The sequence below is a fragment of the Scyliorhinus canicula genome, chromosome 1, assembly GCF_902713615.1.
Source record: "Scyliorhinus canicula chromosome 1, sScyCan1.1, whole genome shotgun sequence".
NCBI lineage: Eukaryota > Metazoa > Chordata > Chondrichthyes > Carcharhiniformes > Scyliorhinidae > Scyliorhinus > Scyliorhinus canicula.
The window spans coordinates 309,623,730-309,641,754 of NC_052146.1; the positions used below are offsets into that span (position 1 = coordinate 309,623,730).

General features: G+C 51.2%; 1 protein-coding gene across 1 annotated transcript in view; it reads right to left on the reverse strand.

The window, feature by feature from the left end:
* Nucleotides 1-18,025, reverse strand: part of LOC119965474 (polymeric immunoglobulin receptor-like) — a 610,457-nt gene that overhangs the window by 39,342 nt on the left and 553,090 nt on the right. The window lies entirely within an intron of this gene.

Consider the following 18,025-nt stretch of genomic DNA (forward strand, 5'->3'; position numbering starts at 1 on the left):
AAATACAAAATAGAAGCTGAAAGACAAGTTATTATAAAATCCTGTGTATATCAGGAATTAATTTTGGGCATTGTCATCAGTAACTTGCAGCCCAGTTGCTTTATCCACACCCTGACCTTCCCTGTCTCACATCACACTGTCCTGACCAATAATGTCAGCCCAGCATTTTGAGCTCAAAGTCTCACGTCTCAAGTGGGATTTGAACTGAGCCAAGATGGAAACAGTGGGGAGGATTTGAAGGATAGAATGATGGGTTGGAGGTGGGTCAGATTGATGATATGTGTGCTGGTGTTGTGTATGGCTGCCTGCAGGCCTTAGAACAGAATGTACTCTGCCAGGAGCAGTGCAGTTTCCTCTGTTAAGCGTGGTCCAAATTTTAATTATTGATATAAATGGTAAACAACAGACATCCCAGCACAGAACACTGTAGAGTTCCAATTCCCATCTTCTCTCATTCATTTGTTTATGACCTTATCAAAGTTTGTTGGAAATCTAAATATATCACATCTACAAGTTTACCTATGTCTACTCTCTTAGTTAGCTCTTCAAAGAATTCTATTCAGTGGCATGGTAACACAGTGGTTAGCACTACTGCCTCACAGCAACAGGGACCCGGGTTCAATTCTGGCCTCGGGTGACTGTGTGGAGTTTGCATCATCTCCCCGTGTTTGTTTCCTCCGGGTGCTCCAGTTTCCTCCCACAGTCCAAAGATGCACAGGTTAGATAGATTGGCCATGGAAAATTGCCCCTTAGTGTTCGGTTACGGAGCTAGGGTGGGGGCCTGACCCTGTGTCGAGTGGTCTTTCAGAGGGTCGGTCCAGACTGGATGGGCTGAATGGCCTCCTTCTGCACTGTGGGGATTCTCTGATTCTATGAATTGATTTGGTCAAGAATGACACGTCCATTTCAAGTCCATGCTGACTATTCATTCTTATATTTTTTTAAAGTCTAGATTTTTTCTATCTGCTCCTTTAGTAGTAATTCCATTATGTTTCCTACAACCTATGTGGAACCAACTTGTCTATAATTCCCAGGACATGTTATATTTCCTTTCTGAAGAGTAACAATTCTCTTAATTTTATTTTAAATTAGGTTTCTAATCACATTGTTGGATGTCATTTCCTGTCTGATTTCACTCTCTTTCCTGGCTTCTTGTGGTTTAGAATCAAGGATCCTATCAGAAGCTGAGAAAGATAAACCCAAAGGTCTGTGAAAATTGATAAAATAATAATCTCCCATTGGGCACGATGGGTAAACTCATCTACTGACCCAACGATCGTCCAACAATCAAACTGGATCTCGAGAATTTCTGACCCCTTTAAGTTCCCAACTGCAGCCTGCGGCAACGTTACTGGGTCAGGATCCTCAACGCAAGGGGCAGGGTTCTGACCCACTGGTGGGCAGAACATTCCAAGGATGGCTTTCTGAGATTGTCAACACTGCTGAGGCACCGAGTGGGACCTCTTCACATCCCACTCAACATCACCACAGGATTCCCATTGGGAAGCTCGGATCACTCACACTAATTAAATCAGTAAACATGCTCACAAAATTCCTGACTGAAGCATTGAGGCAGCAAAAAGCCTGGAGTTCTGTCAGAGTCACTCCAACCTTCAGCATCTGTACATTAAACATCCTCCTCAGTGTGCTGACCCCCTCAGCAATTCCTACACCTCCCATTCCCATTCACACAGCCAGCAGTAAATAGGTGCCTAAAAATACACATCACCCGCCAATAACCAGAAAATCAATTAAAAAACATAACAATGTGAAAGCAGCCCCAGGTTACTTACCCACCGCCATAGAGAGGGTGAGAGTCAGGGCTGATAGAGCTGGGCAAAACATTCCAAAGTCCTTTTGCAAATGTACAATTCTTGTTCCTTTCACACACTCTTCTATCAGATGTTGCTGTGAAGGATTCCAGGAAGTCTCAATATTACTTCCTTGTTTTATTTATAGAGAAGTGGCAGCACGTTCGCATAGTGGTTAGCACTGCTGCCTCACAGTGCCAGGGACACGGGTTAACAATTTTGGGGGAAAGGCTACAAGGGGGTGACTGTTCCTCTGAGACGGATCAGGCTCTTCACGGACATTAAAGGGGTCTGAAGGATTTTCGGATGATAATTCAGGAGCAGTTTAGGAAAGGTGGATTCGAGGTAGAAATCCGCTGGCAAATTAATTCCCTCCATTTAACATTCCAGAACAGAAAATAATCCAGAGAAAATCATCCCGCAGATCAGGAGAAATGGGAATAAAAGAATTAACGAGGTTTTATTCATTTTTAAACTAGATTTGGAGGACCCAACTATTTTTTTCCAATTAAGGAGCAATTTGGAATAGACAATCCACCTTCCCTGCACATCTTTGAGTTGTGGGAATGAAACCCACGCAGACATAGGGAGAATGAGCAAACTCCACATAGACAGTGACCCGGGGCCGGGATCGAACCCAGGTCCCTAGGCTGCAGTGCTAACCACTGCGCCGCCGTGCCACCCAACCATGTTTTGAACATGAAGAGTGAGACAATTGTGTCTGTGGATTGCCGCCCGCTAGAGTTTCAGAGTGGGATCGCTGGGCTGGGGGCTCAGTGTTAGAGTTTCAGAGTGGGATCGCTGGGCTGGGGGCTCAGTGTTAGAGTTTCAGAGTGGGATCGCTGAGCTGGTAGCTCAGTGTTAGAGTTTCAGAGTGGGATCGCTGAGCTGGGGGCTCAGTGTTAGAGTTTCAGAGTGGGATCGCTGGGCTGGGGGCTCAGTGTTAGAGTTTCAGAGTGGGATCGCTGGGCTGGGGGCTCAGTGTTAGAGTTTCAGAGTGGGATCGCTGAGCTCGGGGCTCAGTGTTAGAGTTTCAGAGTGGGATCGCTGAGCTGGGGGCTCAGTGTTAGAGTTTCAGAGTGGGATCGCTGGGCTGGGGGCTCAGTGTTAGAGTTTCAGAGTGGGATCGCTGAGCTCGGGGCTCAGTGTTAGAGTTTCAGAGTGGGATCGCTGAGCTGGGGGCTCAGTGTTAGAGTTTCAGAGTGGGATCGCTGAGCTAGGGGCTCAGTGTTAGAGTTTCAGAGTGGGATCGCTGGGCTGGGGGCTCAGTGTTAGAGTTTCAGAGTGCGATCGCTGGGCTGGGAGCTCAGTGTTAGAGTTTCAGAGTGGGATCGCTGGGCTGGGGGCTCAGTGTTAGAGTTTCAGAGTGGGATCGCTGGGCTGGGGGCTCAGTGTTAGAGTTTCAGAGTGGGATCGCTGAGCTGGGGGCACAGTGTTAGAGTTTCAGAGTGGGATCGCTGAGCTGGGGGCTCAGTGTTAGAGTTTCAGAGTGGGATCGCTGAGCTGGGGGCTCAGTGTTAGAGTTTCAGAGTGGGATCGCAGGGCTGGGGGCTCAGTGTTAGAGTTTCAGAGTGGGATCGCTGGGCTGGGGGCTCAGTGTTAGAGTTTCAGAGTGGGATCGCTGAGCTGGGGGCTCAGTGTTAGAGTTTCAGAGTGGGATCGCTGGGCTGGGGGCTCAGTGTTAGAGTTTCAGAGTGGGATCGCTGGGCTGGGGGCTCAGTGATAGAGTTTCAGAGTGGGATCGCTGAGCTGGGGGCTCAGTGTTGTCTCTGATGCTGTATTTTCCCATTGAACCATGACAACCCCAAACTATCCCAATTCCTAAACAGGAATATCTGCCTAAAAATACACATCACCCGCCAATAACCAGAAAATCAATTAAAAAACATAACAATGTGAAAGCAGCCCCAGGTTACTTACCCACCGCCATAGAGAGGGTGAGAGTCAGGGCTGAGAGAGCTGGGCAAAACATTCCAAAGTTCTTTTGCAAATGTACAATTCTTGTTCCTTTCACACACTCTTCTATCAGATGTTGCTGTGAAGGATTCCAGGAAGTCTCAATATTACTTCCTTGTTTTATTTATAGAGAAGTGGCAGCACGGTGGCATAGTGGTTAGCACTGCTGCCTCACAGTGCCAGGGACACGGGTTAACACTGATGTCTCACAGCGCCAGGGACCCGGGTTAACACTGCTGTCTCACAGCGCCAGGGACCCGGGTTAACACTGCTGTCTCACAGTGCCAGGATCCCCGGGTTAACACTGCTGTCTCACAGCGCCAGGGACCCGGGTTAACACTGCTGTCTCACCGTGCCAGGGACCCGGGTTAACACTGCTGTCTCACAGAGCCAGGGCCCCGAGTTAACACTGCTGTCTCACAGTGTCAGAGACCCGGGTTAACACTGCTGTCTCACAGCGCCGGGGACCCGGGTGAACACTGCTGCCTCACAGTGCCAGGGACCCAGGTTAACACTGCTGTCTCACAGTGCCAGGGACCCGGGTTAACACTGCTGTCTCACATTGCCAGGGACCTGGGTAAACACTGCTGTCTCACAGTGCCAGGTACCCGGGTTAACACTGCTGCCTCACAGTGCCAGGGACCCGGGTTAACACTGCTGTCTCACAGTGCCAGGGATCCGGGTTCGCACTGCTGCCTCACAGTGCCAGGGACCCGGGTTAGCACTGCTGTCTCACAGTGCCAGGGACCCGGGTTAATACTGCTGCCTCACAGTGCCAGGGACCCAGGTTAACACTGCTGTCTCACAGTGCCAGGGATCCGGGTTCGCACTGCTGCCTCACAGTGCCAGGGACCTGTGTTGACACTGCTGCCTCACAGTGCCAGGGACCCGGGTTCGCACTGTTGCCTCACAGCGCCAGGGACCCGGGTTAACACTGCTATCTCACAGTGCCAGGGACCCGGGTTAGCACTGCTGTCTCACAGTGCCAGGGACCCGGGTTCGCACTGCTGCCTCACAGTGCCAGGGACCCGGGTGAACACTGCTGCCTCATAGTGCCAGGGACCCGGGTTAACACTGCTGTCTCACAGCACCAGGTACCCGGGTTAACACTGCTGTCTCACAGTGCCAGGGACCCGGGTTAACACTGCTGTCTCACAGCACCAGGGACCTGGGTTAACATTGCTGTCTCACAGTGCCAGGGACCAGGGTTAACACTGCTGCCTCACAGTGCCAGGGACCCGGGTGAACACTGCTGTCTCACAGTGCCAGGGACCCGGGTTAGCACTGCTGTCTCACAGTGCCAGGGACATGGGTTGGCACTGCTGTCTCACAATGCCAGGGACCCGGGTTAACACTGCTGCCTCACAGTGCCAGGGACCCGGGTTAGCACTGGTGTCTCACAGTGCCAGGGACACGGGTTAACACTGCTGTCTCACAGTGCCAGGGACCCGGGTTAGCACTGCTGTCTCACAGTGCCAGGGACCCGGGCTAACACTGCTGTCTCACAGTGCCAGGGACCCGGGTTAGCATTGCTGCCTCACAGTGCCAGGGACCCGGGTTAGCATTGCTGCCTCACAGTGCCAGGGACCCGGGTTAACACTGCTGTCTCACAGTGCCAGGGACCCGGTTAGCATTGCTGCCTCACAGTGCCAGGGACCCGGGTTAACACTGTTGTCTCACAGCACCAGGGACCTGTGTTAACACTGCTGTCTCACAGTGCCAGGGACCCGGGGTTAGCACTGCTGGCTCACAGTGCCAGGGATGTGGGTTAACACTGCTGTCTCACAGTGACAGGGATGTGGGTTATCACTGCTGCCTCACAGTGCCAGGGACCCAGGTTAAAACTGTGCGGTGGTATGATTTGCATAGCTGTCTGCCATTGGTGCAGAACACTGGCTTACCATTGGCCCTGGTTGGTCATGTGCCTCTCGACCGATTGGTTGAGACCAGTCATGTGACGGCTCGCCGATTGGCCGAGAGGCTGAGTTAACCCCGCCTCCAGAGCGAGGTGTAAATACCCAGAAAGCCCGGCGGTCGTCCATTTATTGTAGTCGACCGCAGGGCTAACTTCTAGCTTATTAAAGCCTAACTTTTGTACAGCAACTCGACTCGCGTCCGATTGATGGTTCATCACACTGCTGTCTCACAGTGTCAGAGACCCGGGTTAACAATGCTGATTCACAGTGCCAGAGACCCGGGTTAACACTGCTGTCTCACAGTGCCAGGGACCTGGGTTAACACTGCTGTCTCACAGTGCCAGAGACCCGGGTTAACACTGCTGTCTCACAGTGCCAGAGACCCGGGTTAACACTGCTGTCTGACAGTGCCAGGGACCTGGGTTAACACTGCTGTCTCACAGTGCCAGTGACCTGGGTTAACACTGCTGTCTCACAGTGCCAGTGAATTGGGTTAACACTGCTGTCTCACAGTGTCAGGGACCTGGGTTATCACTGCTGTCTCACAGTGCCAGGGACCTGGGTTAGCACTGCTGTCTCACAGTGCCATGGACCCGGGTTAACACTGCTCTCTCACAATGCCAGCGACCCAGGTTAACACTGCTGCCTCACAGTCCCAGGGTCCCGGCATAACACTGCTGACTCACAGTGCCAGGGACCCGGGTTAGCACTGCTGTCTCACAGTGCCATGGACCCGGGTTAACACTGCTGCCTCACAGTGCCAGGGACCCGGGTTAACACTGCTGTCTCACAGTGTCAGGGACCCGGGTTAACACTGCTGCCTCACAGTGCCAAGGACCCGGGTTAACACTGCTGTCTCACAGTGCCAGGGACCCGGGTTAACACTGCTAACTCACAGTGCCAGGGACCCGGGATAACACTGCTGTCTCACAGTGCCAGGGACCCGGGTTAACACTGCTGTCCCACAGTGCCGGGGACCCGGGTTAACACTGCTGTCTCACAGAGCCAGGTACCCGGTTTAGCACTGCTGTCTCACAGTGCCAGGGACCCGGGTTAGCACTGCTGTCTCACAGTGCCAGGGACCCGGGTTAACACTGCTGTCTCACAGTGCCAGGGACCCGGGTTAGCACTGCTGTCTCACAGTGCCAGGGACCCGGGTTAACACTGCTGTCTCACAGTGCCAGGGACCCGGGTTATCACTGCTGTCTCACAGTGCCAGGGACCCGGGTTAACACTGCTGTCTCACAGTGCCGGGGACCCGGGTTAGCACTGCTGTCTCACAGTGCCTGGGACCCGGTTTAGCACTGCTGTCTCACAGTGCCAGGGACCCGGGTTAGCACTGCTGTCTCACAGTGCCAGGGACCCGGGTTAACACTGCTGTCTCACAGTGCCAGGGACCCGGTTAGCACTGCTGTCTCACAGTGCCAGGGACCCGGGTTATCACTGCTGTCTCACAGTGCCAGGGACCCGGGTTAACACTGCTGTCTCTCAGTGCCAGGGACCCGGGTTAACACTGCTAACTCACAGTGCCAGGGACCCAGGCTAACACTGCTGTCTCACAGCGCCAGGGACCCGGGTTAACACTGCTGTCTCACAGTGCCAGGGACCCGGGTTAACACTGCTGTCTCAGTGCCAGGGACCCGGTTAGCACTGCTGTCTCACAGTGCCAGGGACCCGGGTTAACACTGCTGTCTCACAGTGCCATGGACCAGGGTTAGCACTGCTGTCTCACTGTGCCAGGGACCCGGGTTAACACTGCTGTCTCACAGTGCCAGGGACCCGGGTTAACACTGCTGTCTCACAGTGCCAGGGACCCGGGTTAGCACTGCTGTCTCACAGTGCCATGGACACGGGTTAACACTGCTGTCTCACAGCACCAGGGACCCGGGTTAACACTGCTGTCTCACAGTGCCAGGGACCCGGGTTAACACTGCTGTCTCACAGTGCCATGGACCCGTGTTAACACAGCTGTCTCACAGTGCCTGGGACTGCTTTCACATTGTTATGTATTTGAGTTGATTTTCTGGTTATTGGCGGGTGATGTGTATTTTTAGTCAGATATTTTTAATCAGGGGCAGCACGGTAGCATGGTGGTTAGCATAAATGCTTCACAGCTCCAGGGTCCCAGGTTCGATTCCCGGCTGGGTCACTGTCTGTGTGGAGTCTGCACGTCCTCCCCCTGTGTGCGTGGGTTTCCTCCGGGTGCTCCGGTTTCCTCCCACAGTCCAAAGATGTGCGGGTTAGGTGGATTGGCCATGCTAAATTGCCCGTAGTGTCCTAATAAAAGTAAGGTTAAGGGGGGGGGGTTGTTGGGTTACGGTTATAGGGTGGATATGTGGGTTTGAGTAGGGTGATCATTGCTCGGCACAACATTGAGGGCCGAAGGGCCTGTTCTGTGCTGTACTATTCTATGTTCTATGTTCTATATTCCTGTTTAGGAATTGAGATAGTTTGGGGTTCTCATGGTTCAATGGGAAAAAACAGCGTCAGAGGCAACACTGAGCCCCCAGCTCAGCGATCCCACTCTGAAACTCTAACACTGAGCCCCCAGCTCAGCGATCCCACTCTGAAACTCTAACACTGAGCCCCCAGCCCAGCGATCCCACTCTGAAACTCTAACACTGAGCCCCCAGCCCAGCGATCCCACTCTGAAACTCTAACACTGAGCCCCCAGCCCAGCGATCCCACTCTGAAACTCTAACACTGAGCCCCCAGCCCAGCGATCCCACTCTGAAACTCTAACACTGAGCCCCCAGCTCAGCGATCCCACTCTGAAACTCTAACACTGAGCCCCCAGCCCAGCGATCCCACTCTGAAACTCTAACACTGAGCCCCCAGCTCAGCGATCCCACTCTGAAACTCTAACACTGAGCCCCCAGCCCAGCGATCCCACTCTGAAACTCTAACACTGAGCCCCCAGCCCAGCGATCCCACTCTGAAACTCTAACACTGAGCCCCCAGCTCAGCGATCCCACTCTGAAACTCTAACACTGAGCCCCCAGCCCAGCGATCCCACTCTGAAACTCTAACACTGAGCCCCCAGCCCAGCGATCCCACTCTGAAACTCTAACACTGAGGCCCCAGCCCAGCGATCCCACACTGAAACTCTAACACTGAGCCCCCAGCTCAGCGATCCCACTCTGAAACTCTAACACTGAGCCCCCAACTCAGCGATCCCACTCTGAAACTCTAACACTGAGCCCCCAGCCCAGCGATCCCACTCTGAAACTCTAACACTGAGCCCCCAGCTCAGCGATCCCACTCTGAAACTCTAACACTGAGCCTCCAGCTCAGCGATCCCACTCTGAAACTCTTACACTGAGCCCCCTGCCCAGCGATCCCACTCTGAAACTCCAACACTGAGCATCGAGCCCAGCGATCCCACTCTGAAACTCTAACACTGAGCCCCCAGCCCAGCGATCCCACTCTGAAACTCTAACACTGAGCCCCCAGCCCAGCGATCCCACTCTGAAACTCTAACACTGAGCCCCCAGCTCAGCGATCCCACTCTGAAACTCTAACACTGAGCCCCCAGCCCTGCGATCACACTCTGAAACTCTAACACTGACTCCCCAGCCCAGCGATCCCACTCTGAAACTCTAACACTGAGCCCCCAGCCCAGCGATCCCACTCTGAAACTCTAACACTGAGCCCCCAGCCCAGCGATCCCACTCTGAAACTCTAACACTGAGCCCCCAGCTCAGCGATCCCACTCTGAAACTCTAACACTGAGCCCCCAGCCCAGCGATCCCACTCTGAAACTCTAACACTGAGCCCCCAGCCCAGCGAACCCACTCTGAAACTCTAACACTGAGCCCCCAGCTCAGCGATCCCACTCTGAAACTCTAACACTGAGCCCCCAGCCCAGCGATCCCACTCTGAAACTCTAACACTGAGCCCCCAGCCCAGCGATCCCACTCTGAAACTCTAACACTGAGCCCCCAGCCCAGCGATCCCACTCTGAAACTCTAACACTGAGCCCCGAGCTCAGCGATCCCACTCTGAAACTCTAACACTGAGCCCCCAGCCCAGCGATCCCACTCTGAAACTCTAACACTGAGCCCCCAGCCCAGCGATCCCACTCTGAAACTCTAACACTGAGCCCCCAGCTCAGCGATCCCACTCTGAAACTCTAACACTGAGCCCCCAGCTCAGCGATCCCACTCTGAAACTCTAACACTGAGCCCCCAGCCCAGCGATCCCACTCTGAAACTCTAACACTGAGCCCCCAGCTCAGCGATCCCACTCTGAAACTCTAACACTGAGCCCCCAGCCCAGCGATCCCACTCTGAAACTCTAACGGGCGGCAATCCACAGACACAATTGTCTCACTCTTCATATTCAAAACTTGGTTAAAAACACATTGTCCAGGTTCACTGACGAGGAACAGTTATTGAAACGAGTTATTGGAAGAGTGACACCACGTGTGGGATCACTCCCCACCGTGAGGTCAACAACATCAGGGTGAGGGGCAGCACGGTATCGCAGTGAGTTAGCACTGCTGCCTCACGGCGCCGAGGACCCGGCTTTGACCCCGACTCTGGATCACTCTCCGTGTGGAGTTTGTACATTCTCCTGCTGTTTGTGTGGGTTTTAAAAATATATTTGAAAAAAAATCCCCTGAATCAGTTTGGTAAACCTTCACTGCTCTCCCTCGAGAGCAAGAACATCCTTCCTCCGAAAAGGGGACCAAAACTACACACAATACTCCAGGTGTAGCCTCACCAAGGCCCTGTATAATTGCAGCAACGCATCCCTGCTCCTGGACTCGAAACCTCTCACAATGAAGGCCAACATGCCATTTGCCTGGAAATAGTGGATGCATTGGTGGGCATCTTCCGGGATTCTATAGATTCTGGAGCAGTCCCTGCAGATTGGAGGATAGCTAATGTCACTCCAATATTCAAAAAGGGAGGTACAGAGAAAGCAGGGAATTCTCGACCAGTAAGCCTAACATTGACAATGGGGAAAATTTTTAAATCTATTATCAAGGACTTTATAGTGGGACATTGAGAAAGCAGTGGCAGGATCAGTCAGAGTCAGCATGGATTTATGAAGGGGAAATCATGCTTGACAAATCTAATGGAATTCTTTGGAAATGTATGTTGTAGAGTTGACAACGGGGAGCCAGTCAATGTGGTATAGTTGGACTTTCAGAAGGCGTTCAACAAAGACCTGCATAAGCACGGTAGCATTGTGGATAGCACAATTGCTTCACAGCTCCAGGGTCCCAGGTTCGATTCCCGGCTGGGTCACTGTCTGTGTGGAGTCTGCACATCCTCCCCGTGTGTGCATGGGTTTCCTCCGGGTGCTCCGGTTTCCTCCCATAGTCCAAAGATGTGCAGGTTAGGTGGATTGGCCATGATAAATTGCCCTCAGTGTCCAAAATTTCCCTTAGTGTTGGGTGGGGTTAATGGGTTGTGGGGATAGGGTGGAGGTGTGGGCTTGGGTAGGGTGCTCTTTCCAGGAGCCGGTGCAGACTCGATGGGCCGAATGGCCTCCTTCTGCACTGTAAATTCTATAATTCTATGAAAAGAGATTATTGTGCAAGATTAAAGCGCATGGGATTGGGGGAAATGTATTGAGGTGGATAGAAAACTGGTTGGTAGAGCGGAAACAAAGAGTAGGAATTAATGGGTCTTTTTCAAATTGGCAGGCAGTAACCAGTGGGGCACCACAGGGATCGGTGCTGGGACCCCAGATATTCACAAGAGATATTATTGATTTGGATGAGGGAACAAAATGCAACATCTCAAAGTTTGTAGGTGATACCAAGTTGGGTGGGAGAGTGCACTGTGACGAGGATGCAGGGATCCTACAGCATGACCCAGAGAGGTTGGGCGAGTGGGAAAATCAATGGCAGATGCAGTATAATTTGGATACGTGTGAGGAAGCAAAAACAGGAAGACAGATTACTACCTGAATGGTTGTAAATTGGGAGAGGGGAGTGTGCAGCGGGACCTGGGTGTCCTTGTGCACCATTCGCTGAAGGTAAGCATGCAGGTACAGCAGGCGGTAAAGAAGGCTAATGGCATGTTGGCCTTCATTGTGAGAGGTTTCGAGTCCAGGAGCAGGGATGCGTTGCTGCAATTATACAGGGCCTTGGTGAGGCTACACCTGGAGTATTGTGTGTAGTTTTGGTCCCCTTTTCGGAGGAAGGATGTTCTTGCTCTCGAGGGAGTGCAGCGAAGGTTTACCAAACTGATTCAGGGGATTTTTTTGGGACATTGGAACCGGTTCTGGGGGCGGTGGGACCATTACAAACCGGATGGTCTACACCTGGGCAGGACTGGAACCAATATCCTAGGGGGTGCTTTTGCTAACACTGTTGGGGAGTTTTTAAACTAATGTGGCAGGGGGATGGGAGTCAGATTAGGAAGTTAGAGGTCAGTAAAGAAGCAGCAACTAAAGCCAGTAAGGTACGAGATAATAAACTCCATGTGAATAAGGGGAAATGTAGACAGGGAAGAGATGATGAACGCAAAGGTGGTCTGAATGGCGAATGAGGCTCCGGGAATTCTTCCACAGACCCCAAGAGGCCGACAGCGAACCCAGGGACACGACCAATGAACCGGAACAGCAGACCGCGAGATCTGCAGTGCAGCAACCGAAAAGGAAAGAGTCAAATTGGACCCCTCCGGAAGGCCGCTGCCCTAGACTCGACAGGTATGCTCAAGCCGTCAGAAGTCGTGTCAATGCCAGATTCATCACTCGCAATCACAAGGCAGCCTCAAACGTCACCCAAGCACAACGCAACGCCATCCGCACTCTCAAGACCAACCGCAACATCGTCATCAAACCAGCAGACAAAGGAGGGGCCACCGTCATACTGAACAGAACAGACTACTGCAAAGAAGTATACCGACAACTCGACAACCAGGAACACTACAGGCAGTTACCCGCAGATCCAACCAAGGAACACATCCGCCAACTCAGCAGACTGATCAAGACCTTAGATCCAGACCTTCAGAACACCCTACGTGCTCTCATCCCACGTAATCCCCGCATTGGAGATCTCTACTGCCTCCCGAAAATACACAAGGCCAACACACCAGGCCGTCCTATCGTTTCAGGCAATGGGACCCTGTGTGAGAACCTCTCTGGCCACATCGAGGGCATCTTGAAACCCATCGTACAAGGTACACCCAGCTTCTGTCGCGACACGACGGACTTCCTACAGAAACTCAGCACCCATGGACCAGTTGAACCAGGAACATTCCTCGTCACAATGGATGTCTCGGCACTCTACACCAGCATCCCCCATGACGACGGCATTGCTGCAACAGCCTCAGTCCTCAACACCGACAACTGCCAATCTCCAGACGCAATTCTGCAACTCATCCGTTTCATTCTAGACCACAACGTCTTCACCTTCGACAACAAATTCTTCATCCAGACGCACGGAACAGCCATGGGGACCAAATTTGCACCTCAATATGCCAACATCTTCATGCACAAGTTTGAACAGGACTTCCTCACCACACAGGACTTTCAACCGATGCTATACACCAGATACATCGATGACATTTTTTTCCTTTGGACCCACGGCGAGACATCACTGAAACGACTACACGATGACATCAATAAGTTCCATCCCACCATCAAACTCACCATGGACTATTCTCCAAATTCAGTTCCATTCTTGGACACACTCGTCTCCATCAAGGACGGTCACCTCAGCACCTCGCTTTACCGCAAGCCCACAGATAATCTCACGATGCTCCACTTCTCCAGCTTTCACCCGAAACACATTAAAGAAGCCATCCCCTATGGACAAGCCCTCCGTATACACAGGATCTGCTCAGACAAGGAGGAGCGCAACAGACACCTACAGATGCTGAAAGATGCCCTCGTACGAACGGGATATGGCGCTCGACTCATTGATCGACAGTTCCACCGCGCCACAGCAAAAAACCGCACCGACCTCCTCAGAAGACAAACACGGGACACCACTGACAGAGTACCCTTTGTCGTCCAGTACTTTCCTGGGGCGGAGAAACTACGACATCTTCTTCGCAGCCTCCAACACATCATCAGCGAGGATGGACATCTTGCCAAGGTCATCCCCACACCCCCACTACTGGCCTTCAAACAACCGCGCAACCTCAAACAAACCATTGTTTGCAGCAAATTACCCAGCCTTCAGAACAGCAACCACAACACCACAAAACCCTGCCAGGGTAATCTCTGCAAGACATGCCAGATCATCGACATGGACACCACCATTACACGTGGAAACACCACCCACCAGGTACGCGGCGCATACTCGTGCGACTCGACCAATGTAGTCTACCTCATACGCTGCAGGAAAGGATGTCCCGAAGCGTGGTACATTGGCGAGACCATGCAGACACTGCGACAACGAATAAACGGGCATCGTGCGACTATCAACAGGCAGGACTGTTCCCTTCCAGTTGGGGAACACTTCAGCAGTCAAGGACATTCAGCCTCTGATCTCCGGGTCAGCATTCTACAAGGAGGCCTTCAGGAGACGCGACAACGCAAAATTGCTGAGCAAAAACTTATAGCTAAGTTCCGCACGCATGAATGCGGACTCAACCGGGATCTGGGATTCATGTCGCATTACATTCGGCCCCCACCAACAAGCCTGGACTTGCAGAGGCCTACCGACTGAACTGGCTTGGGACAATTCACACCTCTTTAACCTGGAGTTACCTCTCTCTCTGCATCTTTGATGATTTGATTGCCTGCAGGTGCTCGCATTCCGGGGCATCTCTGACTGTGTCTATATAAACATTTCTGGAACAAGCCTTTCCATTCACCTGAAGAAGGAGCCGTGCTCCGAAAGCTCGTGTTTGAAACAAACCTGTTGGACTTTAACCTGGTGTTGTAAGACTTCTTACTATTTCCAGAGCCACTTCCTTAAGCACTCTGGGATGCAGATTCTCAGGCCCTGGGGATTTATCCGCCTTCAGTGCCATCAATTTCCCCAACACCATTTCTCTACTGATATTGATCTCCCTCAGTTCTTCCCTCTCCCTCAGGCTTTCATTCTCCAACATTTCTGCTGTCTAATTTGTCCTCTTTTCTCAAGACAGAACCAAAGTATGTATTCAATTGCTCAGTCATTTCTTTGTAACGATTATACATTCCCCCATTTCTGCCTGTAGGGGGCCTACATTTATCTTTACCAATCTCTTTCTCTTCATGAATTATATAAACTTCTATAGTCTGTCTTAATGTTCCCTGCAAGCTTCCTTGCAGACTGAACTTTCCCCTTTCCCCTTGTTAATCAATCCCTTGATCCTTTTTTGCTGAATTCTAAACTGCTCCCAATCCTCAGACCTATCCATCCAGCAGAGGGCAGCAGAGCGGAGCTACTGATTGGTTTTTACATATGTGCAGTGCGGTCAGCCTAATTTGAAGGTGGTTTGTGAAGGGGCTGTTGTCAAGTGACAATTTAACCTGAAACACTTCCTCAGTGTTTCCCGCCCTACCCCCTCCTCTAACCAAAAAAAAAACCAACCGTGGTTGTCGGGAAGGTAAGTTTATCTCTTCAAAAACTTACTTTGTAGGGTGACATCACAGCAAAGCAGTGACCTGATTGGCTGGCAAGGAAAGTCCCCCAATTAGCAGTTGCTGGGAGAAATTTAACTCTTCGTGTGTTGGTGAGTATTGTGATCGGTAAGTAAAATCTTTATTCCTTTCACTTATTAATTATTTGATGTTATATTTGTGATCAGTTAAGGTAAAGGGTAAAAATGGCAGGAGATCCCAGACCCGTGTTATGCTCCTCGTGCTCAACGTGGGAGTTCAGGGACGCGGCCGATGCCCCTGACTCCTTCATGTGTGGGAAGTGTGTCCAGCTGCAGCTCCTGTTAGACCGCATGACGGCTCTGGAGCTGCGGATGGACTCACTTTGGAGCATCCGCGATGCTGAGGAGGTTGTGGATAGCACGTTCAGTGAGTTGGTCACACCGCATATTAGGATTGGTGAGGGAGACAGGGAATGGGTGACCAAAAGGCAGAGAAAGAGCAGGAAGGCAGTGCAGGTGTTCCCTGCGGTCCTCTCCCTCCAAAACAGGTATACCGTTTTGGATACTGTTGGGGGAGATGACACACCAGGGGAAGGCAGTAGTAGCCAGGCTCACGGCACCGTGGCTAGCTCTGCTGCACAGAAGGGCAGGAAAAAGACTGGCAGGGCTATAGTCATAGGGGATTCAATTGTAAGTGGAGTAGACAGGCGTTTCTGTGGTCGAAAATGAGACTCCCGAATGGTATGTTGCCTCCCGGGTGCTCGGGTCAGGGATGTCTCCGATCGGCTGCAGGACATACTGAAGGGGGAGGGTGAACAGCCAGTTGTCGTGGTGCATATAGGCACCAACGATATAGGTATAAAAAGGGATGAGGTCCTACAATCAGAATTTAGGGAGTTAGGAGATAAGTTAAAAAGTAGGACCTCAAAGGTAGTAATCTCAGGATTGCTACCAGTGCCACGGGACAGTCAGAGTAGAAATTCAAGAATAGTCAGAATGAATATGTGGCTTGAGAGATGGTGCAGGAGGGAGGGGTTCAGATTTTTGGGACATTGGAACCGGTTCTGGGGGCGGTGGGACCATTACAAACCGGATGGTCTACACCTGGGCAGGACTGGAACCAATATCCTAGGGGGTGCTTTTGCTAACACTGTTGGGGAGTTTTTAAACTAATGTGGCAGGGGGATGGGAGTCAGATTAGGAAGTTAGAGGTCAGTAAAGAAGCAGCAACTAAAGCCAGTAAGGTACGAGATAATAAACTCCATGTGAATAAGGGGAAATGTAGACAGGGAAGAGATGATGAACGCAAAGGTGGTCTGAGGTGCATTTCTTTTAATGTGAGAAGTGTAGCAGGTAAGGCAGATGAACTTAGGGCTTGGATCAGTACCTGGGAATATGATGCTATTGGTATTACTGATACTTGGTTGAGGGAAGGGCAGGACTGGCAACTGAATATCCCAGGGTATAGATGCTTCAGGAGGGATAGAGAGGGAGGTAAAAGGGGTGGAGGAGTTGCATTACTCGTCAGAGATGATATTACAGCTGTGATTAAGGAGAGCACGATGGAGGATTCGAGCACTGAGGCAATATGGTGGAGCTGAGAAATAGGAAGGGTGCAGTAACATTGTTGGGACTTTACTACTGGCCTCCCAAAAGCGAGCATGAAGTAGAGGTACAAATATGCAGACAGATTATAGAAAAATGTAGGAGCAATAGGGTGGTTGTGATGGGAGATTTTAACTTCCCCAACATTGAATGGGATTCGTGTAGTGTTGGAGGCATAGATGAAGCAGAATTTGTAAGGAGCATCCAGGAGAGTTTTTTAGAGCAGTCTGTAAATAGTCCAACTCGGGAAGGGGCCATACTGAACCTGGTATTGGGGAATTATCCCGGCCAGGTGGTTGATGTTTCAGTCGGTGATTACTTTGGGAATAGCGATCACAATTCCGTAAGTTTTAGAATACTCATGGACAAGGACAGGAGGTGTCTGAAAGGAAGAGTGCTAAATTGGGGAAAGGCAGAGTATAACAAAATTCGGCAGGAGCTAGGGAATGAGGATTGGGAGCAGCTGTTTAAGGGTAAATCCACATTTGAAATGTGGAAGTTGTTTAAGGAAAGGTTGATTAGAGTGCAGGACAGACATGTTCCTGTGAAAATGAAAGATAGAAATGGCAAGATTAGGGAACCATGGATGATGGGTGAAATTGTGAGACTAGCTAAGATGAAAAAGGAAGCATACATAGGATCGAGGCAACTCAAAACTGATGAAGCTTTGGAGGAATATCGGGAAAGTAGGACGAATCTCAAACGCGCAATAAAGAGGGCTAAAAGGGGTCATGAAATATCTTTGGCTAACAATGTTAAGGAAAATCCCAAAGCATTTTATTCATATGTAAGGAGCAAGAGGGTAACTAGAGAAAGGATTGGCCCACTTAAAGACAAAAGAGGGAATTTATGCGTGGACTCAGAGGAAATGGGTGAGATTCTTAATGAGTACTTTGCATCGGTATTCACAAAGGAGAGGGACAAGACGGATGTTGAGGCCAGGGATGGATGTTTAAATATTCTCGGTCAAGTTGTCATACGGAAGGGGGAAGTTTTGGGTATTCTAAAAGACATTAAGGTGGACAAGTCCCCAGGACCGGATGGAATCTATCCCAGGTTACTGAGGAAAGCGAGGGTCGAAATAGCTGGGGCCTTAACAGATATCTTTGCAGCATCCTTGAGCACGGGTGAGGTCCCGGAGGACTGGAGAATTGCTAATGTTGTCCCTTTGTTTAAGAAGGGTAGCAGGGATAATCCAGGGAATTATCGACCTGTGAGCTTGACGTCAGTGGTAGGCAAA